The 23876-nt window shown below is 39.0% G+C and overlaps 1 pseudogene; it reads left to right on the top strand.

The window, feature by feature from the left end:
- Positions 1–1783: 1783 nt before the first annotated feature.
- Positions 1784–23876, top strand: part of LOC146314223 (general transcription factor II-I repeat domain-containing protein 2A-like) — a 26651-nt pseudogene continuing 4558 nt past the window's right edge.

Genomic DNA, 23876 nt, shown 5'->3' with positions numbered 1-23876 from the left:
ATCTCTATCAGTCTTATGAATCTTTACACACTAGACCCTTCAGAATAAAAGGACATTTTGGAAAACATGCTTATTCCCTTTCTTTTATAGAGGTCGACATGAAGCTGCATCCTTACTTTGTCTGCAAGACTCCAGGAAGTTAAAACAATCCAGCACATGTCCCCGAATTGTTGTTTTTACATTTTTTATATATATATATACATTAAACAAACAAGATGTAACAAGTTGATTTGGTTGCCTTTGGGTTGCTGTTTTCCTCTTTTTCCAGTCTTTATGCTAAGCTAAACTAAATGGCTGCCAGTAGCTTTAGGCTTTCCATACAGACATGAGAGCAGCAGTCTATTGATCTTTTCATCTAACTCTCACTGAGGAAGCTAATAAGCATATTACCCAAAATATATTCCTTTAATATGAAGAGAATTTTTTTTTTTGACATTCTATGTTAAGATAGTTTTTTCTTTTTTCACATGGCCAGTGTTAACAGATCATATTGTCTTTGAAATAACTGCCACCTGGACTGGATTTCTACCATCTGGATTGGAGCAAGTGCAGTGGTTGTTTGACCTGGTAAACTGGTAACGGCACAGTTGAAAATAAGATGCTAATCTGCTTCAAATCACCTGTTGCAGCAGCTCCAGCAGTTTCACAATATTTCAAAATTTTTGAGGGCATTTTAACAGCTTTTATTTCTTTACAGAGGGTATTTGTGAGGTTGAGAAAACGTCCTCCGGAAGTCTGGTCAGGAACTTCATAGTTTGGTAACAGCTGAAGCCTTCACAGCTCAGTGTCAGAGAGTTAAAGAAACAGATTTCCGAACAGAGCAGGAAGATACAGACAGACACCTGTCACCATCTGGGGCGAGGAGGTGGAGACGGTACAGACACAAGCATTTCCATAGATTCACATCAGCAGTATGGACGGGTCTGACAACAAGAATTCACTCTAAAAGAAAAGAGAGATCAGTCACGACATGCAGTATTCAATATGTGCAGCATATGATTATCCTAAAGCGTGGCCAGTGGATATACAAATATGTTGATAACACTTTATTTGAAGGGGTGATATAAGTCTGTTATGACACTGAACATTAAGGAATATTTATGAATGTTTATGATTGCTGTATTAAGTGTAATTTGATCAATTATATCTGCTTTAATGGATAACTGACATTTCTTGAGATGTTTTTATTATGAAAACTTGACTATAATCAAGACAATAATGTCGTTGTTGTGACAACTTGACATGACACTTTAGTTTAGCTTTATGTTTTAACATTACATTATACTGTCAAATATGTATCACGAATATTTTCCTTGACTTCAAATAAGTGCGTCCATTTTGACTTGACATGAAGATGTCATTAAGTGTACCAAGGTGGTTTGCAGACTTATCTGATGGACAGATAGAGTTTAGCTTGTTTACTTGTTGCTAATGTAGGCTAACTGCTATCTGCTGAAATGTAGCTACCTTTAGCTGGTTAGCTCTGTTAGCCATAGAGCTACAGCTACAGCTGACTCAGCCCAGGGTTGCCAGGAGCCAAACTTGGCAAGGAAACCACCTTGGTACTGTACTCCCTGTCTGTGTAACTTTGCATTGAAAATGACTAAATAATACTTAATGCCAGCAACGATTATATTCATAAGGTCTCTTTCATGTTCATGAAAGGTATCATGGCATGGTTATGACAGTGTCATGACAGTCTTATGCACACCCCTTCAAATGTAACCAATTTGTTTAACATTGCATAAATGTATTATTTTGATAAGGGTCACCTGGGGTCAACATGACGCTGGTGGTAAAAGAAAAGATGAGCAACATCTTGGCAAAGATCTCTGAATCTCTTGATGTGCTTGTGCAGCCAGAGAGCAGCCTTTATCTGCTGGTTCAGATCCAAGGTGGCTCATAAAGACACTCAGTTTTCAGAATCACAGTCTTTTTTCTATACACACATTTTCTGACCACGTATGACCTTGCAGGGATCGAAGACAATTGGACACTCGCTAAAGATTCACTTCACTTTCTCTATTCACAGCTAACAGTGAATGAGATGTGAAGTTTTTCAATGTCATCCAAATAAAACCTCTCAATGTCTACAAAACATACTTTCATTTCTGTACTTATGCATTTATAAAAATTAATTAATTAATTTTGAAGCATGCTTCACCTGTTAGTTCAAAGTCAGATGCGCACCTATATTAATTGAGGTTTTCAACAGTTACCGTGACCACAAAATAAAAGCTCTCCTTGAAACAGAAAATTGTTATTTCTAAGACCATCTTCTGATCGTCTGTCCTTGGTGTCCATACCTCTCCTGAATGACATGTTGTTTGATTTCTACAATAAATAACCAATACTGTCACATATTGACTTAACAAAGAGACAACCAAAAAAATAAGATGGAACATAGCACATATTTTTTATATTTTCAGGGAAGAGAAAAGACTTAAAAAATCTATCTATCTATCAAGCTAGCTATTTTTCCCCCCTGCATCTTGAAATAGCAATGCAACCTGATTAACATCCCATATAATGTGTAATTTTAAAGAAGTTAATCTACAATCATAGTGAAGCATTGCTTCGGGCTTTGTGCGGAGACTGTCATTAATTTCACAATTATAGAATTATTTCATTCGCCTTCAAGCAATTATTCCTGAGCCAAGGTACCTTTACCTCTATAATTATTATAGGATAGGGTGTAACAGTAAGCACCCCACTGTTCCCACCAACTGTGCTTATACTATGCAACAGTGACTCAGAGACGAACAGTCCAGGAATCCAAAATGTTGATCCTGGACTTTCTAAATTGTGTAGAGTGACAGAATTTAGTTTTTTTTTTTTTTTTTTACCTTAAAGTTCCCCTGAAGTCAAATAGCCAGTCAACAGACCAAATTTTGTTTGTACTAACAAATACCAATTCATGTTAAATCAATTGGAGCCAAATGTCCCTCGCAAGCTGTTCATTTTACAGAAAACATTTAAGCAGTAAGCACTCTGCTTGCTGCTTCACTGGACCTTTAGAGCTGGAGTAGGCATTTTATTTTTGGTGTCACTGGGCAAAAGTTCCGTAATAACCTTTAAGCACGATGTAATTCAAGTGGTCTAGACTTCTGCTCCTTCGGACAATCACAGGTCGTTAAGATAGTCTGATGCTTGACTCTAATTCCCAAAATGTCACTTTTTCATAACCTGTGAATGAGACTTGACAATCAACTATCTTTTTCCACAATCGCTTTCTGCATCTTTAAATAGTGAACCCCATTTTATACAGTTTATCTTGTTCAAGGTAAACAAGGACATGAAAATACAATAGAGAAAACAACACAACATAGCAACACTAAGCACAACGGATGTAAAAGTTGTCCTTAGGAATCTGTTTTAATCCTCTTACAGCACAAATGTGGTTCCTCAGCATACAAAAGAGGGTAAATGCCTCTCCAGGTTAACATGCAAAACATACACAACCTCAGTGTGTGTGTGTGTGTGTTTTTCCTCTGCCATGTGGATATAGACATTTAAGCCATGAATCACACTAATTCAGCATTATTTATGCTCCTTGTCTGAGGAGGCGTTTTCCCTTCTTAATAGGCTGGCCTCGACTGTGTGTGTGTGCGTGTGTGTGTGTGAGGGTCCATGTGAGTGCATGTACTCAGTCATGTGTGTTTGCCTGGGGGCAGAACTGTAAGTGCTATTAGACCTGGATATTGCAGCAGTAGCTCACGGGAGCTCAATACAATTCGCTGCGTTTGTCATTTTTATCAAGAGCAGAGTCTAAATGTGTAATGTAAATCACAACAAGCTTTAAGTGCCATTATCGAAAGCAGCCCTGGGTCAATTTCAGTTCAATACATTTAATTCTGTAGGCTTTGCTCTCTTTTTTTTGTTTCTAACGACTGAAAATATTCTCAAGGACAGCCTTAAATCTGTTACCTTCTGTATCTCCGCTTCAGGAGAAAACAGAAACACCTCTAAGAACGCCCCAATCATACCTCTTGCTTCTTTGGTTGGCTGGACTAAGACCCCTGTAAATACACAGAAACCGCTAAATTACCCCCAAATGGATATTGCCTTGTGTTCAATAAATCACAGAGTAATTTCACCTTTCAGGAGTTTCCCCTCTGAGAAAATAAGTAGGCCCTTAATGGGCCGCCTGAAAGTGTTTGTCTGTCCACGATTTATGGTGGATTATGCTTTTGATCTACTTCATGTGTTTGTGCTTGCCAAGTGCAAACATGCATACTGTGCTACAAAGTGTTTAAACGAGTGTAAACGTCTTAAAGGGTACATTCATCCAAATTGCAGACAGAATTACATTTTGCTGCATGCAGATTGCTTTTTGGTGGGACTTTGAGAGGCATTTTTGAAATTTCTGCTTCATTTTTCAAGGTTTCTTATGACCAGTCCAGTGTGTAGGATTTAGTGACATCTAGGAGTGAGGTTGCAGATTGCTACCAACTGAATGCCTCTCATCTCTTCAGCTGAAAAATGTATCCCAGTAAAATGTTTCATTTCAGTTGATGTAGATAATCATTAATCATTTCAAAATGATCCATTTTTAATGTAGATGAGAAGAAAAAAAAGGTTGAATTCAACAGCCTTACTTTGAAAAAAGTGTGTGCCTCAGTGCAGCATGTAGCCTCCCTCCTGTCTCCTCTTCTCAGAAAAGCAATGTTTTTACAAGGAAAGAAACAACTTCTATTGCATTTAATGCCGAATGTACAAGAAGGCATGACTGCTCAAGAATTCATCATGGCCATTTTACTTCTCCAATCTGTATGCAAATAACAAGCTTGCAAAATGCGAACAAAGAACAGAATCGTTTTCCACAAAGATAACTTAATGTATAACATTTGCCAAATTTGGAAAAAGGCCCAAACAATTAAGAATTTGTTAGATACAGTGTTTCAAAAAGTTTCTAAAGTTTCTCCTCGCTCAACAGCTCATAACATTGCACAATTTTTTTTTAAGGGAGGCTGAGGTTACTTGTGTGTTCACAAACATCTGCTGCGGGTGAGAAAGCCAAACACATAATTTGCATTACAATAAACAAAATGATGGACTTACAGGGCATCAGTTAAGTAGGTTGTCTTGCGGTGTGGTCTGTGTGAGCAGATCTCAGCTGGCTCGTCTTTGAGTTCACACCTGTACTTAAAGCTGTCCACTTCTGATCAGATCATCTGGGATGCATGTTAATACCAGGTCTGAAAAAGGTCTGCTGAATTTTGCCAATAAATTGCCCTAGATCTTACACAGTGGACTTTTGAGACATTGGTCTTTGTAAATTCTTCTGCCACATTAAAACAAAGGAAGTGGAATTCATTTGTAGTGCCAACAACATTTGTCCCTATTTCTCATAATCTAATCTTCACAATCAGAGTACACTGTCAAGAGTTTCATACAGACTATGTCTCTGGTAGTAGTCCCAGTGAAAACTGTTTGCTTGGTCTGTGGATTATAGGGATGAACAGATCAATCTCCGAACTATCGACAATACAGATACTACAGTAGTCTTGTTTTGAGCATCAGCATTTGTGTCAGTTAGTTCACATTCTGGGCACTTGAACACTTTTCTCAGTGCTCTTTTCTTCCTCGCTGCTGTTGTGCAGAAAATTTACTATTAAACATTAACATTAACATGCCTATGATTAAGTAATTAACAGAGAACAGTAAAAAGAAATGCCCTATCAAAGTGGTAATTAAAATATATTCAGAAGTAGTCATTCGCCTTGTAAATCTAGGAACATTTCTCTCCCCTATACATGATATTGCATTAGCTGCTTATAATTATATAAAGCATTGATGTTAGAACTGTCAGCAATCCTGGCTTTTGTATTGCTTGTTATTTGATCAAAACCAAATTTTACGCCCATCCTCTCTGAATTACAGTATACTCATGACACTGTTAAGAAAGGTTACTGTGACAGTTTCTTAAATGTCATTTTTCAACCTTTTGAGCCTCACAACAAAATCCTGCTCACCTCCTTCATATATTGTAGTAGCCGCAGAAACATACCAAAGAACTGACCAGTGTCTCTAAAATTGGATAAAAAATGAGACTGTCTGTATGGCTAAGACACCAGGGAAGTGAAAATATGTTTTCCTGTTTTTTTTTTTTTTTTTTGTAATTTGTTGAACCAACCAACCCAGCATTTTGTATTGATGTCTACATGTCTACTTGCTCACTTTGGGGTCTGTGCTGTGACGCCCAGACAGACTATGTTCTTATTCTAATTAAGACAAAGTAAACTAGGACAGATAATTTCCAAAGTTAGTCAAATGGGGCAGAGCGTTTACAAGACTTGTCTTTCATGATGCAATGAAGGAGACAAGAAAGGGATTATGAAGACAGAGACAAGACAGTGACTGCAACAAAACAAAGAGCAACAGAAAGAGAGAGAGAGAGAGAGAGAGAGAGTGGACCGAGGACAACAGAGTGAGATGAGAAAGCTATCGTGGCCAGAGATGGACGGAGACAACAGACAGAGTGAGATGAGAGACGAGACAGACTAATAAACTTTGCAGCAGTTCAAGGAGAAAAGGCATCGGAGAGCGAAAAAAGAAAACAATTACAGTACAGCACATAAAATACAGCACCAAAGCGAAAGAGAGGCAAAGAACAGAGATGAGTAGAGAGATAGAGACGGAGAACGAGATGTAGAAAAGAGGATATTGATTAGTTAAAAATGCATGAGGTGTCTGGTGCGCAGCTCCTCATTTCTAATGCCTTCTGACCAGACAGTCTGAGGTTGAAACATCATCTCCCAGAATAACTGTGGTTAATAGCTGTTTTTATATCATTTTCTGTCAGTCAGGGAGTCAGTCAGTCAGTTACTCAGACAGACAGATGGAAACACAGTGTGTGATTTAATTAGTTGATTTGTCTGTCTCAGTCAGAGACTAGTCACAGCAAAACCTTCAACTTTAGATGCTGAAATTGAAATTAATAGGGAGTTATTTCCAGTAGTAGCAAGAGAACTGAGGTAATGGATGGACAGATTGGTCTGTTGTCCTCTCAGGCAGCAGGTCGATGAGGCAGTCAGTGAACTTTTTTTTCCTTTTTTTTTTGCCATTGCTTAATCAGATTCTTTACTCCATTCTCCTCTGGTGGTTTCTGCTTTGGTTCCTTGGACAGTGGTTCCTTGGTTTTTATTCAGCTTCGCTATGTAATGTCACTAGATGTGTTTCCATCCACCTTTTTTTAATTTGTGCCTAAAAAACAATAACTGTATTACATTACAGTTATTTATATATATATAAAATGTCATAATAAGAATATAGGCACAAGCAGCAATGAATGAGGTTCAAGCAGATTGCATTGCAAGTATCTGGATGCTTGTAAGAAACAAGCATTGATAAGGCACACAGCACACAATCACGCAGACATTGTCACATTGTTGGCATGTGGGACTTGATCACATGTGGCTTCAGCGCCGTAACCTTTGGATCCCGAAGAGAAAGTGACTTATGGACTACACCACTGGGGAGACATGGTTTCCACACACCTTACAAGTTGAAGCAGTCACATCAGATGTGCAAGAAAAGTCAAAATATTAGTGATAAAATTGTGAAAAAAGTCACACATCATTACATCAATACTTTGGTGACGTTTCATCAACCATTGAGCAAAAAAGAATGTTGCGCATACAATACAAAAAGCAAGAAGATATCAAATATCACTGCAGAGTCATTGTTTGACAGATTTGAACACCATTCAGAAAACACTTGACATTGACCATCAAAAGCTTGCGACCAGCTATTGTGAATACATGCATCCATGTGTGCATGCATTCAAACACTTGACCTCTGTCGTACAAGGAGTGGCACTAAGTCACAAGGATGGAAAAAGAAACTCTGCTGAGTCAGGTGATGGCTTCCACAAGTGCCTAAAACAAGCAGGTAATGAGTTATGAAAGGAGGCAGAGGTAACTCCCACCACTGGAGTTCACTGCTGAGACTAATGTCGCCACCCACCAGAGTCTACAACAAACAGTTCATGAGTTTGACCATGTTTCATTAATCCATTTAGAAGTTACGTATCTTTTTTATATGGGCCACTCTCTCTACCATGCCCCCTTTTGGCCAGGCCACCAAATGTTGTGCGAGTCTGTGAATCCATCTGGAAGTTGTGTGCCTTTTTGTGATAGGCCGCTTCAATCATGATACCCTCCCTTAACCAACTGGCACAAACACAAACTCACACACACTTGACCGCCATGCCAAACTTCAGCTGCCAAATGGTGGGAAATTTCTGTGGACCAACCAACAGACTGGTTGACCTATAGAGCTGCTGGTCAAGTGAAAAACAAACAAAACAGAACTAAGAAAGCAAGACGGCAAAATTTAGTTAGAGCTTGCTGATGAGATATCTAAGGCTAGACAGTAGCATCTAAATCTGTTCACAGTGAATAAAAACAGTCGTGCATTAGCTAACTAGCTTAGCAGACTAGCAGTAATTGCCATCTCAACTTGGAATCTAGTGGAAAACGTGGTGTGATCCAGCTACTTTTAAATCACATATTTAAATGTATTAAATCGTAATTTAATGAGTTGTATTGCTTTCAGGCAAATTATTGAGAAACGGCAGATCAGTTCAGAGAATACATTTTGTTAGCAGAGTGCAGTTGTTATTTTTTTTTAGCAGATCTCTATGAAATTTATTTTTTGTTGTAAAATTATCAGTCTAAAAAGACATAAAATGACAGTATTGCATCCTGTTGCACAGTTTACCCAATCGGCCTGAAAGCTTGAAATCATTTTCTCAGCTACAGCTGTTCTGTACTTACTGCTCTCTGCCATATGCTGCAGGGCACAATAGAGTACAAAATGTTATGCCAATCTAAGTGGTAGATGTACAGATATTTCACGAGATAGGGAAAACTCTGACCTGATGATACGACTATGAAAAGACTAAAGTCAGAAAAAGGGGATCTCCGAAGTCACTGGGCTTCAACATCTGGAAACCATGAGAGTTCGTACAATCAAAATATGTTGTGCCAATCCATGTTGTAGTTATTCAGATATTTTATCCCTGACCAAACTGATGGGCTGACCAACAAACCAACATGATAAATGAAGCAAAAATTGTCAAATTTATTGTTAAAATGAGAACAAACCTCATAGTCATTGCCTCCGGGGTAATATTCAGTCAGTCAGTGTACATGTAATATTAGTCCCTGAGCTATAATTGTTCTTCCTGACACTGTGACTGCGATTTCCACTTCCTCCCTGCTCTCTGCTGTCTTTCCATCTGTCTGGCCTGCTTCTGCCAATACTGTGTTTGACAGTGTGTGTGTGTGTGCATGTGTGTGCATGCGTGTTTACTGCATACCCTCCAGTAGGTTTCCAGGTCTGTGAACTTGTATCAAGACACAGCGTGGTTTGGCGGCTGTGACCGGCGAGCACCAGTGTGACAGAGAGAACCACACGCCCGGCAGATCAGAGTTAAGATGAGATGAATTTCACTTCCTGGCCAAAACACAAAGCCAAAATTACTGGTGAAGCACGCGGGCCATTCACGTACCTGTTGGGTACATCCACCTGGCGTGCATTCTTATCAGTCTGTTTCCTGTGAAGAGTTGCTCACAGCCAAATATGTTTGTTAGAGCTGGCATCGAAAACAAGGTGAAGAGCCAACACAAATGTAAAATAAGCCGGTAGATTCGATGGCCAGAAATCTCAAAACGTGTGAATGAAATCTTTGAAAGCGTTCTGTCTGTATACAATCTTTAACCTCAGATATAACAAAAATTAATTTGTTAGAATGAAACATAATGATTTTTGTCTGAAGCAACTTAATCTGTCATCTCTTTAGGGTTGGGTAACAAACTCGGTACTTTTAAGAATACAGACTATAGTGCAGAGTACCTATTGATCATGTTCAGGGGTCTGTCATATCAGGGACCCGGGCCCCAATTTGAGTCCAGTTTGTTTGATTGTTCATTGATCCGTGCGCTGGTCCACAGTGCAGTTCACACTAAAAGTAAAAACTAACTGTATCTAAACAAGGAAGCAAGGAATACATGTTCTAATTAAGAAACAATTTAGAACTTTACCACCCATGTACACATATCAGGAGTAATTTGGTCCCCAGTGTTCTGCTCAAGTACTCCTTTGACATGTGAAGAGGACAAAGAGATCAAACCACCCAACATTTGATTACAGGGACACACTATAATTTAACAAATTTGTTTTTTTTTAAATAAAATGCCTGAATGACAGATTCAGATACAGATTTGTATTGTGGGCATTCATTGTCTGTTGCGGTCTATTCTATTCAGCACTGACACATTGTCACCCCAAGATAGATGCAATAAGCCCCAGGCCCGTTCGATTTAGCCGATTTTATGCGACTACACACTGCAGCTCCACTGGTTGACATAATTATCTGAAACAGCAAGAAATTTTTCCTGGCCAGCAAGCTCGGCCTACAAACACTCTGTGTACTCTGTGTGTGTGTGTGTGTGTGTGTGTGTGTGCATGCGCGTGCGCGCGCGTGTGTGTGTGTGTGTGTGTGTGTGTGTGCTTGTGTGTGCATGTGTGTGTGTATGTGTGTCTTACCCCATCAGTAGTATAGCTTTGGGCTGGTTTACATTTACATAATGAAGTCAATAACACTGCCCTCCTGGGAGGGAGCAAGGCGACATTATTACTAATTTAATAAGAAGAGCTGAGTGTGTGTGTGTGTGTGTGTGTGTGTGTGTGTGTGTGTGTGTGTGTGTGTTCAGGGAGGGGGAGAAACAAAGATGGCGTGAGGTAGAGGGAGACAGAGACAGACAAGTGCAGGAGGTGAAAAGAGAAATGAAGAAGGAAAACTAGGAAGGGATTTCAGGAGCAGAAGAGGTGAAACTAGAACAGGTTGGATAAAATAAAGGAAAGGAGGACAGAAAGGGAGACTAAAAGGGAGATAGAGGGGACCAAAAGGTGAGGACATAAGGAGGACATAAAGTTAGAGAGGCAGAGAGGAGTGTGGAAGGAGGGAGTGGAAAGCAGGTAGACAAACATGTGGGTAGGTGAAGGAGCCAGACAGTAATGAAGAGGCAGAGACTGTTATGCAGAGACAGAGATGAATGGATGATGTGTGACTCTTGTGTTCTTGACTTCTGTTTTAATCACACACTCGGTGTCCTCGCTGTCCTCTGCTGGTTAAAGGCCTGCAGCTGTCTGTAAGCCCAGAACAGGTAGCTGTCGCCCTGTGGCAGCATGACTAACAGAACACCCAAAATACATCTGCAAATGAAAGCCACACAGAAAGTATACATTCTTCTACTCTTTAATGGTTTACTTCATAGTATGTGTCTTAATTTAACAAGTGAAGACAAAGATCTCATTAATATAAGTGACACTTTACCATGTGCCTGCAGGCTATCACATATTTTTAAACAATCCCACCGGATAATTAATGAGATATCTAATTTATTCACTTATCCTCATGTTACTGTGAAAAAAACAGCTGGAAATACACACTCTTATACTTAATGCCTCTGCAAACCCACATAGGTGTTATTTATTTTTTCTAATTAGACTTGAAGTTAGGTAGACTCTGGAGCTGGAACACCTGAATGTATTGCATGATGAGATGTAACTGAAGGTGCATTCATGTGCTGCTCGGAGGGTCCTAGTTTCCGTTATGGGAAGTTGTTATTCCGACTTAGATGCGTTTATGTGCTTTTATGTCTTAAAGTGGAAACGACACGGGTGCTGCCAGGAGTAGAAGCTATAGTGTAACATAGGGGCTTGTTATCAGGGTTAATGCTAATAAATTATATTTCTTATCAATCTAGGTCACTTTGTGGACAGCAACTAACAGTTACAACTTAATACAATATTAAAAATTACATGTGACCAAAATTATATGCAATACATTAATTAGCAACAACTTTTCTCAGACTGTCCGAGTTGTTGTTCCAACTAATTTTTCCCATTATTCCAACACCACATGAAGTACATTTGGTCAAGTAGCTCACTGTACTTAAGTACAAATTGAGGTACTTTCCATTTTATGTTTTTGAGACAAATGTTGTGCTTTCTACCAGAGGTGGGGGTGAGTCACAAGACTTGAAACTTTGACTAACACTGATAAAAGACTTGACTCGAGGACTTGACTATTTATTAACTATTTGCATTTTTCTCTGCAGACCAGCAGAGGCAGTTTCCATGGAGGGGGCCGGTCCAAAACCAATCAAATCTTGATGTAAGGATTATGTTGTTGATGATATAGTAACAACAGTATTGTTGTGTATTGTTGCACCATAGACAGTGTGTTAACAGGCCAATGGGAATGTGATCCTCCTGAATTGGAGTCAGGGTATAAGTTTTAACATTGTGCTGGAAATTTTTTTGGTGTTGTACTTGTGTTTTCACTTTAGAGCTATAGAACTTTATTATTAGTCCCGCTGTCCTTTGTTATTAATTTAGGCGGCTTGTTATTGCCACAAAATGTCAAATATCAGTATTTAAAAGGGGGAGCAGGCTGCAAAACGTTTCAGAAATGTTGAAAACAAAACTAAACTATTTATGACCTGTGTATTTTAATTGATTTAATTGTGAAAACTAAGGGGGATCACCATTAATTCAACTTGACCTGAGTAATGACTTGACTCGAGTTGCTTGATTCTCACCACATTAAGTTGGAACTTGATTGTGACTTGCACATGTGTGACTTACTCCCACCTCTGCTTTCTACTAATTTGTCTGAGATATTTAATTAGCAGTAACTTTTCAAATCACAATCTTTCTCCTGACCAGAGAAAACCATGTTTCCCTGAATTTGGTGATTTTGAATTTCAATGTTTTTGATAAGCAAAGGGGTGCTGAGTGTGCTTTGTTTTATCACAGACGTGTGTTCTGTGTCTTTGCACATTATGACCATTTGATCCAGATAAAAGCAGCTGTACACGCACAGCAACATTATATAAACTGGGTGATGCAATCAGTTTTGGCAGATGATCACTTTTTATTAAAAATTAACTGAGGATGCAAAAATACCTCAAGGCGCCTTCACACTCTCTCAGATGAGAGTGAACTGACCGATATATTGCACTCGTGATATCATGGATGAATTCGCATGAAGCAGAGCCAGGGAAAAAATTCAGTGTATGTGGTAAGACTATTTTATGATTAATTTTTGGTTCATAAATATGTCCTGTATTTGCTATTTGTGAGGTTTATTTCTGTTAATATTAGAGGTGGGTTCAACTTTGTGGTTAAGAGTGGTTTGTTTTGTCAGTCTGTTGGCTTTAATTGAGTGTACTTGCACTGTAAATCCTATTGAGGTGCAGGTAAAATATATTTTTGGCTATTTTGAATTCCATATTTACAGCGCCACCCCATGCACAAAGAATAGTTCCAACACCCCTGTAGTAGGGTACCTGTGCCTTGTAAGCAAATTGGAATGGATCAATTTTTTTCTGAGTAGCAACCAAAAGATCCTCTTTTATAATCTTCTTGAGGGTTTCATAATAGGAGAGGTAAGTGCCACAGGCCTGTAGTCATTGAGTGATTTTGGTGCTTTATTCTAGGGCACAGGTATAATCACTGAATCCCTCCAGGGAAGGAACCCGGTGGAGCTGAAGTGACTTCATGAAGATGAAGAAAAATCTGACAGTTCTGCACAGTTCTGAAAAAGTTGAATGCCAGTATTATCTGGTCCAGGACTTTTTTCTCTTCTTCACTTCTCTGAAGAGTTTAAATATCTTGTCCCTCTCAGCATCTCACTGTGCTCTGGGTGAGCATTTCTATATACACTTCCTTGCTGAAGTTAAAGTAATTATAAAAAATGTCCAGGTCATTAGCAAGTTCAGAGTCTGCCTTGCCATCAAGGGAAATGGGGCACTTTTTAGATTTTATGCCTATCATGGACCTCAAGCCCTCCCATGCTGCGCGTGAATTACCCAGTACTCAACAGGGTTCTGGCTCTGTCCTTATAATTAAGTTTAGGGAGTTTAAGTTCCTTCTCAACTTGCTTCTGAAACTCCCTGCATCAAGTATCATCACCCCAGTTAAACTAATGTTCCTCTGAATAAGTGTGATTTTAACAGATCTGAACACCAAGGGTTCATTATTAGGGAAAATATCAATTGATTTCTTGCGGATTATGTATGCAGAGAGAGGCTCAGTGTACCTTTAAATAAATCCCAGTCTGTGTCATAGCTCAATACTGTTGTCAGAAAACTATTAAAGGGACAGGTCACCCCAAAATCCTTAGTTTATATTGAGTCAATCCTAGACACACCATTCTGCTGCCATAAAGTCTCACTTATATATTACTAGAGTAGAGAGTAGAGTAAAGTGCCAAATTAACAATGTTTTTCCTGTTTTAGTGGCAGTTACTCAACTCTACAGTGGCCAGCTATTTTAAGAAATTATTTATTCTTTAATCAAAATGCAACTATACATTTGTGATCAAAGATTTATGTTTAGTTGGAATGAATGGGCTTGGGGCTGAATGTTATAGGAGAGGTAGGGAAGTAATACTGAGATAGACTAACACACTGTTGTTTTGGCCATTTGGAAAGGCAGTTTATTTATGTAGCACATTTCATACACAGTTGCAGTTAAAAATAACTTATAGAGAGAAACAAAGAACATTTAAGGCAGATAAACACCCACTCAGGTGAGGCCAATCAGGGACCTGTGCTGAGCTGAGTTGTCAGATAATCAGCCCCACAGGCTGTGTGCATTTAGTCAATTAAGGCCCATTATACCTTCAAATACATTCACAGTCTGTGATCAACAGAAAATTCATTTTATGCAAACATTTATATAAATAAGGTTAATATGATAACATCATGACAATAATAACACTGGGCGAATAGAAGATAGGGTCAGTGTTACACTATCATGTAAGGGATAATGATACAGTGAGCAGTACGTTATTGTGAAATAAACCTCACAGGGTGGTGCAGGATTTGAATCACTCTGAAATCCCATTTTTTACATTATTTACCAAAAACATCAATAATTTGATACCTGGAATTAAAAATTACTTTATTGCTCTTCTAGAGTCTATGATCAGAACTGCAACAGGAGCAACAGTCCGTTACACATAGTATTATTTATACCATAGTATTTAACAAATGCAGTATTTAATAAAGCTATGTATGGCTGCCACATGAATGAACATCTGCAGAGCCACATACAGTCAGTGGTAATATATTTTTCAAAATTTCATAGATGCTGGGAAAAAAAAAAACACAGAAATATTTTTTAAATCAAATGACATTTAAAGGAGCAATATGTAGTAACTGTTCGTGTAAAAATGAGTACCACAGTCCAAATAGCAAGTTAGTGCCACAGACGTTATATTAAATAGGCTGAATTGTGTTGTTTCTCCCGCTCCGTCCTTTCTCACAGCTGCAAGTCCAACACTGTAAGTTGATCAGCTGTTTATAACTGTCAGTTGTCTGTCAATGTAAAGTTAATCCTGTCATCCTGAAAACAAAAGTCCATTGTCCATCTAAAAGATTATAAATGATTTCTTCCAACTCATAAACAGACACTTACTCATTAGGCAAAGAACTCTAATAACGTGAAATTGTTGGACAAAAACAGTTATTCCATCCTGGAATAGAAGTTTCACAGCAGGACTGATGTCAGAGAATCAAGTTTTTAAACTTAGCATGTTTCCTTGATCTCTGATGACACATTGTGGTCGTTTTATGATTCATTACAGTAAATATATTACAGGTTTCTCCTTTACAACGTATTTTTAATAAAGTTTAATGGATGCAAAGGAAACTGTGTGGGAGATTTTCCTGTGTCTACAAGAAAGTGAAGGTGTGCATGAGCCTTTAATTCTAAAAGCTCAGTTACAGGCAGCAGTTAGCAGGCAGGTTCTGAGCTTCAGATACAAACATAGTCACGTTTGGACAGTACATTAGGTCATCGGAGAGGTTGTTCTAAGTGCGTGTATCATACAGTAAATGTAGCATCTCTGTGTTTTGTGTTGACCCTGCGTGGGCAGAGGCAGCAGGCTCAACTAAACCGACCTAAAAGTTCGACAAGGTTCAAACTGACAAAACATATCTGAAATATAACTTGATCCTGAGTGATTTACAGACCAGTAGGCTGATTTTAGTGGACTCAGACCTTTGGACACCACAGTAATTGGAGTCTTAAAGGTACAACTCCAGGTTATACCGTGCCAGTACTGAAAGATATATAAAGGACCCTAAATCTTCAAGTTTAACCACACTGAAAGGCATAAAGGAAGAAGAAAGTTGCAGTCACACAGCAGAAGTAATGCTGGATGTGACCCCATGGGGTTTTGGAGTGACTTCATGGTCTCAACCAGATGCAGCCATGAGCCACAAGTGTGTGCTTGTCCTGGTTCACTGTAGGAGGTGCTGAACTGAAACCAGCAGGACTGAATACATCTGCCGCCGTCCGAGCTTCCAGCCTCCAGCTCCTCCATGATCTGCCCCCGAGAAGAGCCAAAAATATCCTTCGGAAGATACACAGGTAGCAGGAAGTTTTTGTCTGTTATCTGCTCAATATCTGGAGTTACAGATGGAGGGAAGAATTATTCAGGATGTTTCAACATGACTCTCAGAGACACACACTTACACAGTGTTGCAGACAGGAGCATTGTTCTTGTTGATTGCTGTTAGTTTCATCAGAATGACTTTGGATAGTTAGGTTTCATCACTCGTGGGTATGCACATGTGTTTGTATGTGAATACAGCAGCTATCTGACAAATGAAATGACAGATAAATAACTAAAACTCAAAATGAAGCCAACAGTAAACATTTATTAGGGGGCTGACATGTACCTCAATCGAGGCTGAATGAACATTAGAGCAACTGAGAACTGTGTGCCTCTCTGTCTTTGTTAGTTTGTTTGATATGTATTGGGTTTTTTTTAACAATATAATCGAGGAAACTCAGTTTTTTATCAAGAAGCAGATAGGGTTGTAATTTAAACACACTATTTGCTGATGGAGAGAGAAAGCTGGACAGATAATGGACAGTGTGAAAAGTATGGGGGGCAGGGGTAGGAGTTTTTTCTTTTAACTGAAAGGTCTTTTATTTTCTTGTTATACAGATTTATATTTTATGTCAGCCCTTACTTGTGAGAGTAAAAAGAAAAATGCAGGGGACAACAATCCTGTCTCTGTTTCAGGGATCCATTTACGTCTCCCTTACCTGTGTTGTTTGATCAGAGGGTGCAGCACAAAGATTTTTTTCAGCCTTTATTTACCAGAAAGGGGTTTGAGAAGGAGGGGGTGACATGCAGCAAAGGGACACAGGCTGGAATCGAACCAGGGCCACTGCAGAGGACTGGTAGCCTCAGTAAATGGGGGACATGCTCTACCAAGTAGTTTACAGGTGCCTCTGAGAAAGTACTGAATGAGACTTCAACCACATTCTTTGGAAATGCAAAGTGTTTGTGAAATGAGATTATACAACAGGTAGTTCTGAGCAATCTGAGCAATCTGATTGGTCAAATCGTCATGAAAATATCTCTAAAAATATTACCCCACCCAGAGAGGAGATGGATGAGAGCAGCTACACGACCACGCCCCCTTTTGGGTGAAAATAAGCACTGTACAAGAGGTCAGTCAGGATGTGTGGGGGTTAGTAAATGATAAACTAAGTAAATTACATGTGTGGCGATTGTGTCTTTAGATTAATGTTCACCAGAAAAGAGTGTTGGAGATGGTGTAACTAAAGTTTTTACCATGAAGAAACATGGCTGTACCATAAAACACCTGTTTTTAGAATAGAGTTTGGTTCAAAAGTACCAAAACAGAAAAATGAAAAAAGGTCTTAATAAAATAGAACAGTGAAAGATGTCAGTACGATAGTTTTATGTCAGGTTTGTCAACTTTTATGGAGGCAAACTGAAAGGACGCCTATTTCGTGCATTTTTTCTATGTAATGACACGGATCATCGATTGGCAAAGACATGACATAAGTGCTCACCTCACTGACCAGAGGATTTGGGCTCCTAACAGCTAAACAGTGATACACTTTTCTTATGTTATACATTTGAAGTGGCAAAAACTTATATTGAATGCCAGTTAAAATAAAATAAAATAAGTTAAAGTATTTTCACCCAGAAAGGGGTAAGGGCACGGTGCAGGAGCAAAACACTCGAATGGGTTACTCTCATCCATGTTGTTGTAACGTTTTTATTCATGAAATAAATCAGGCTGAGCCCATAGATGCTACGACCACCTGTTAGACTATTTGTTGTGGCTGTTTAAGTAACATTTCTAGAATAATCCAACACATACCTCCTTCACTCATATGACCCTGCGAGCTCTTACAACCCACAAGTAAAGGTATAATCCACTGGAACAACATTCTGCAGCTTTTTTTCTCCAACTGAGGAAACAGAATCTTTAACAACTTTAAGATCCAATCATCTTTTCAAGGCATTATATGCAACATTTAAAAATAAATAGACAGTCATTCATCATTCATGCAAGACCCAATAAAAACACATACATGACACCTTTGACTACTCCATTTAAGGTGTATTGATTGATTTACAACTCATGCATTGAGTGACATGTAAGAAAATATTCCACCTTGAAAGTTGCCGGTAGCCTTTGCATTGCACAGTGAATTAAATGAGTTTTTGCAGTCCAGTCCATAATATTAACTAGTAAAGATGAAAAGGCAGCAAACATCCTGTCATTCATCATTCTGATGGTTTCTTTAGGCTGTTTGCGATGCACTTGTAAAGAAATATTAGAAAGTCAGCCTGTTCAACTTGGTTGACTTATGCTACATCCACAGTGCCTGCAGGACATGAAAACTCATGTAGCACGTTTTCATAGCTTAGCCTATTTGATGAGCGTGACCTCTGTCAGCACTGCAACTTTTACTCAGAATTGATGTTTCAAATTCAGAATCCTACTTAAACAAGTAGCACTATACCTCTGCCCACGAGCTAACGGTGAAGTGTGGTTTTATATGAGGTGCAAGTTGGCTACTCACACCAATTTACATCCGATTGGATAAATATCTGTGTGTGCACCCACGTTCAAAATAGTCTCATTTTTTGACATACTGTAAATTAACATGTGGTAATAAGGGAGACAGAGGAGCAGAATTATAGTTTAGGGAATGCATTTTTCATTTCAGTATTTCACGTATCCCCATCTTCATTTTATTCTGCAATACAATGAAAAAAGTGTCATAAAGTTAGTCTATATGATGGCAGCAATACCCTGCTGTAAAGCATGACATTTTAATACTCTTTCATTCAATCATGAATTAACATTTTAACATCTAATTTTATTAAAATATTAAGGTTTAAATTAGAGTACATGATCTTTAATTCTGAATGATGGTGAAATGAGTGGCACCAATTCAGTAGTGATACATTATTTATAGATATGGTGTTGTAGTCTCTTTGTAAGTTGAGTGGAAAGTCCAAAAGAAAATGTTAATAATGCTAGAGAGGGTCTTTAAGGGACAAACTCGGAGCTGAAAAATTAAGTCAATGCAAAAGTACCAAAGACTGCAGTTACACAAATGACCACTTGAAGCTGGGACCAAAAGTGACTCAGTCCCCATAGAGCCTCATATTAAAATGCCAATTTTTACAGTAAAAATGTTTACAGCCTGGTACAAAACCAGCTTTGATCTTTAAAGCTTATTTCCCTGTTCATGACAACTGAATTTTTATATAACTCCTACATTTAAATTATATTAGGGCTTGAAGCTGTACATAATTAAAGACTAACTAAATCTCCAAACCACTTTCAGCTTAAAATCAATGCATATGTGCATTTGGTAATATTGATTGATTCAGGTCCAAATCTTGACATTTTAGCAAAAATATTTGAATCCTACATATCATGTTATAAATATGCAAAGCAACTGCCCTCTACTGGTTGAAACCAACTGTTAAATTAAATTTTACTATTGGTTGATCTGTAGAGAGGTGACGTACATGGTGACAGCTTTTGTCACCAACCAAGCGTCCTTCTTCACCCATCCAACAGTTAAAAAAACAAAACAATACAATGTCTACCGACTCCTCCCACTAATCAGAGTTGATGTGAATTTACGTTGTTTTTTGCTAACTGTCTACTTAGCATTTTTGAATTTGGGTGCTTTCGATAGCTCTAGAACAGTCCTGGTCATTGGCCAGATCCAGCCTGTGAGGTCTAAAACAAACCACACCATTTTACATATGAGGCTAAAGAGATTCATGAAATGATCTAAATTAGCTTTTATTTTGAAATGCTTGTGTGGCACAGTGTGCTTCCGCCTGTCACAATTGATTGACGTGAGTGATGTTTGCGGTCGCTGCATCATCTGCTGAGATGACTGAGATAGGCCCATGGCAGGTAGAGCGAATGGGGATTTTCATTTTGTTCGTGGAACATAGGTTGACAATAAAGCTGTGTGCTTAGTTTGCAGCGAACATGTGGCTGTGCTAAAAGACTACAACTTGAGCCGTCACTTCGAGACAAAACATGGAGAAATAAAAAAAAAATGTCAGAAGATGAGAGGGTGAGGACCACCAAGGCACTGCTAACTAAGCTACAAAACCAACAAGGACTTTTTACAAAGCTCCATGCAACGAAGGAGGGACATGTAAAAAACAGCTATGTATTTGTTCCTGGTTGTGGAAATACTGTGTTCGGAGTCTTTTCGAAATCTGTCTCTTTCAACACAAACTGTTATGAGGCACGCTAAGGACATCGCGGGAAATCTGGAGCTGCAGCTGAAAAGCATTTCAACTTCTTCCCCTTGGCCCTGGATGAAAGTTGTGATGTAGCCCAGCTACTTTTATGAAGCCCAGCTTCATAAAAGGAATAACCAAAGACTTTGAAATTATGGAGAAACTGGCTTCTATGCAGTCAATGAAAGGGCAAGGATTTATTTTCAGAGGTAAATACATGCATGCAAAAGTTAGGACTGCAGTGGGAAAAATTAGTCGGTGTTACAACTGACTTAAAATGTTGGCCTTTTGAAGAAGATGCAGGATAAAGTGACTGAGATTAATCCAGAACAGAGACTATTATTACTGCATTGTATAATTCATCAAGAGGTGCTCTGCAAATCGGTCCTGAAAATAAACCAAGTTGTGGATGTTGAAAAGTTGTAAACTTCATCAGGGCACGAGCATTAAATCATAGGCAGTTTGTTTCACTGTTGGTGGAGCATGAAACTGAACAGGCAGACCTGGGCTGCCACACAGCTCTCAGGTGGCTCAGTCTGGGCAAAGTGCTCAAACGAGTGTGGGACCTGAAATCAGAGATTCAGGAGTTTTATCAGATGAAAGGAAAGAACATCCCTGAACTAACCTGTGCAGATTGGTGGGCGGATTTGGCTTTTGCTATTGACATAACTGCCTTCATGAATGAACTGAATGCAAAATTGCAAGGAAACGGTCTCTTTGCACATGAGATGCACAGCTTAATCAAGGCCTTCATGAAGAAGCTGCTGCTTCTCTATCGACAAGTGGAGTCGCACACCTTCCCACACTGAAAGAAAAGGCTCCATCTGCTGATCAGTTTAGCAGATATGCAGCCATGTTGAATGCATTGCATGGAGAGTTTTGCAGGTGATTTAAAGACTTTAAAGCAGTGGAGCCTGAAATGCTCACTGTCTTCTCTCCTTTTACATGTGATGTGCAACTTGAACTCATAGACTTGCAGTCTGATGCATTGCTGGCACAGCACTTCAAATCAGTGTCATTACTGAGATTTTACTCATCTCTCAAAGAGGGAGACTTCCCACACATGGACAGACTGGCCCAGAGTATGCTAGCTCTCTTTGGATCAACATACATATGTGAACAGACGTTCTCCGTAATGAAATTCAACAAATCAAGATACAGCTCTTCTCTAACTGATGATCATCTGTCAGCCCTGCTGCACATAGCAACATCAGGAATTACGCCTGACTTTGATTCACTAGTTAAAGCCCATCAGAGACTTGAATCCTCTCACTGAGTAAATGGGCAAAACTACGGGGATGTAGTTTGTATCAAAGACATCTTAGTGCTGTTTTCTAAAAGACTGTCAAGAGGACCAACATACTTGTTAAACAGGAAAAAGTTCTGTAAGAGCACCTGTGTATCATGTGTTTGCATGCACTGTATTTGTGTAGAAAACAGTATTATTTTTTTTTGGCACTGACAATCCACATTGAATTATCCAAAAAACAAGACAAAAGCACTTCTGTTTTCATAACATGTGTTTATAGGTCAGGACAGGAGATATTGTACCGTTTGTTTGGGTTTTTTTTCCCCCATCAGGTTTATTTTGTTGCTCAACAGTTCTTGTCAAAGATGCAAACAGGAGTGCAGGTTGAGTTGTGCTGGAATAATATAAGAAAACATGTCTAAAAAATGATGAATGTGGGTAACTACATTTCTAATTTTAGGAAAAACTGTTCAGTAAGGCCTCCTCTATGAAAAGATGTTTAGATCATGGTAGTTTGAGTGGTTATCATTCAATACTTCCACCCCTGCTCACCATTTTCAAGTCACCTCAGTATAAATCAGTGAATTGACGGGACAATAAAAACCACATTTAACCAGAGAGAAAGTCTTTTTCAATCAAGTCCAAAATAAGTATTCTCTGAAACTCTTCAGAATTCAAAATAAAAACACCACTTTTCAGGTCTTCAGCAATAAACAGCAAAAATAACTCGTTTATTCGGCATCTCAGAATTTGGCCTGAGTAAACCCTCTTCACCGAAACAACTATTCACATAAAATTCAAAAGATGAGCAACATACATAAATTCAAGCCGAGTGCAGTACAGTCTAAAACTTAAATATATTGAGTAAAGTTGCAGCAAATATGTTGTACAGTATTGTGCAAAAGTTTTAGGCAGGTGTGAAGAAATGCTGTAAAGTAAGCTTTCAAAAATATAAAATTTAATTGTTTATTTTGTAATCGATTTACACATTGCAAAGTGAGTGAACAGAAGAAAAATCTAAATCAAATCAATATTTGGTGTGACCACCCTTTTCCATCAAAACAGTATCAATTCTTCTAGGTACACTTGCACAAAGTCAGGGATTTTGTAGGATCATAGTCAGGTGTACAATTAACCAATTATACCAAACAGGTGCTAATGATCATCAACTTCATATATACTTCACTGGGTGAGGAACTGCCAAACTCTGCTACCAAGGTGAGGTTGTGGAAGACAGTTTGATGTCACAGGTACTTCTACTGCATCAGCAAGGTCTCTCCCAGGCAAAGATTTCAAAGCAGACTGGGGTTTCAAGATGTGCTGTTCAAGCTCTTTTGAAGAAGCACAAAGAAATGGGCAACATTGAGGACCGTAGATGCAGAGGTCGGCCAAGGAAACTCAATGCAGCAGATGAAAGACACATTATTCTTACTTCCCTTTAAGATCAGAAGATGTCCAGCAGTGCCATCAGCTCAGAACTAGCAGAAACCAGTGGGACCCAGGTACAGTCTAGATGGGTGTCCTGCCCGTTCAACTTGCTCTGTGCTAATTGATACGGCATTCATTAAAAATAGACTCGGCGCGTCTTCTCCATGGAGCAGAGCGCCAAGCTGCTTCTGGGAAGCATCTGAAATGCACTGCAGCACTTCTGGTGGAAACAATGTGTTTCTCATGTGGACCCCTAGGAAAAATAATTGTCACCCCTGCTCTAGAAGCTCAACCGGACTTCTTTCTTTCCTTCGATTGACGGTTCCAGCAGCATCCTCTTAATTATTCAACATAACCTCACTATAGTAGCTACAGCTACGCACTGCCCCACAGACAGACACAGACCCAGAGAACCTCCCGGTCTCTCTAAGCCGTTAACAGGTGACACAGCTACAACAGAAACTTTTACATCAGGTGTGCTTTATAGTGACTGTCAACTCTTTGGTGGACTCCAGCGTGTTTCCAGTGTGATGCAGACAGTTTGACAGCAGCTGCTCA

The sequence above is a fragment of the Lutjanus erythropterus genome, chromosome 15 (assembly GCF_056507025.1).
Source record: "Lutjanus erythropterus isolate fLutEry1 chromosome 15, fLutEry1.hap2, whole genome shotgun sequence".
NCBI lineage: Eukaryota > Metazoa > Chordata > Actinopteri > Lutjaniformes > Lutjanidae > Lutjanus > Lutjanus erythropterus.
This window is presented reverse-complemented; position numbering and strand designations above follow the sequence as displayed.